This window comes from Carlito syrichta, unplaced genomic scaffold (genome assembly GCF_000164805.1).
Source record: "Carlito syrichta isolate Samal-C Ts95f unplaced genomic scaffold, Tarsius_syrichta-2.0.1 Scaffold305547, whole genome shotgun sequence".
Lineage (NCBI taxonomy): Eukaryota > Metazoa > Chordata > Mammalia > Primates > Tarsiidae > Carlito > Carlito syrichta.
Window position 1 is genome coordinate 91,054 of NW_007249643.1, and position 1,282 is coordinate 92,335.

A 1,282-nucleotide genomic window follows, 5' to 3' on the forward strand; every position below is an offset into this window, starting at 1 on the left:
GAGGCTGCGGTGGCCGTGAGCATGCCACTGAACTCCAGTCTGGGTGATAGAGTGAGATTCTCACTAAAAAAAAAAAAATAGAGCTGGGCTCGGTGGCTCAGCCTGTAATCCCGCGCCTTTGGGAGGCTGAGGTGAGTGGACTGCCTGAGCCTGCGGGTTCGAGACCCGCCTGGACAGGCAAGACCTCATCTCTACAATAAATCAAAAAATCAGCCGGGCGTGGTAGCGCGCGCCTGTAATTCCGGCTACTCAGAAGGCTGAGGCGGAAGGATCGCCGGAGTCCAGCAGGTCGAGGCTGCGGTGGCCAGGAGCTGCCACTGCACTCCAGTCTGGGCGACAGAGTGAGACTCCAACTCAAAAAACAAAATAATAAAAAAGAATGGAATATATATATTTGTTGTTTTTGTTGAGATAGGTCCTTGCTACATTGCTTAAACTGGTGTCAAACCTCTGGTCTCAAGCAATCCACCCACCTTAGCCTTCCAAAGTGCTAGGATTACAAGCATGGGCCACCATGATCAACCAGAGAAATCTATACATTTTAAAAATACGTTTAAATATAGAGCTCGGGGCCAGGTGCTGTGGGAGGAGGTGGAAGGATCGCCAGAGCCTAGCAGGTCATGTCTGCGGTGGCTGGGAGCATGCCACTACACTCTAGCCTGGGCGACAGAGTGAGACTCCAACTCAAAAATAAATAGATAAATAAACCAACCAACAAACAAACAAATAAAAATATAGAGCTTGTAAAAAATTAGAGAAATCCTCAGAAGCCAAAGAAAAGACAGAAGTACAAATCCAGGTAGCCATGCAGGAGCTGAAGCTGATGACTTTCATCTTTTACTAAACCCAAGTAACCAAAAGCCTAGAAGAGCAGAAAGGAGGGCATTGGGTCCACTTGAGGTAGGAAATTGGAATAGAAATCCATAGCAAAGCCAAATCCTAAAAGGGCTACAGAGATGATCTAAGAAAAAAATCCAGCCCACAATAGTAGGTGACAAAAGAATATGTCTATTTTTGCTTTAACTCTAGGCAAAAAAAAAAAAAGTCTCTTTGAAAATTTTGCACACACCTGTAGTCCCAGCTACTCAGGAGCCTGAGGCAGAAGGATCACTTGACCCCAGAAGTTCAAGGCTACAGTGAGCTATGATTGCAAACTGCACACCAGCCTGGGTGACAGAGCAAGACCTATCTCTAAAATTTTTTAAAAGGAGTATTTTAAAATCATGCAAGCCGGGCTCAGTGGCTCAGCCTGTAATCCCGCGCCTTTGGGAGGCTGAGGTGA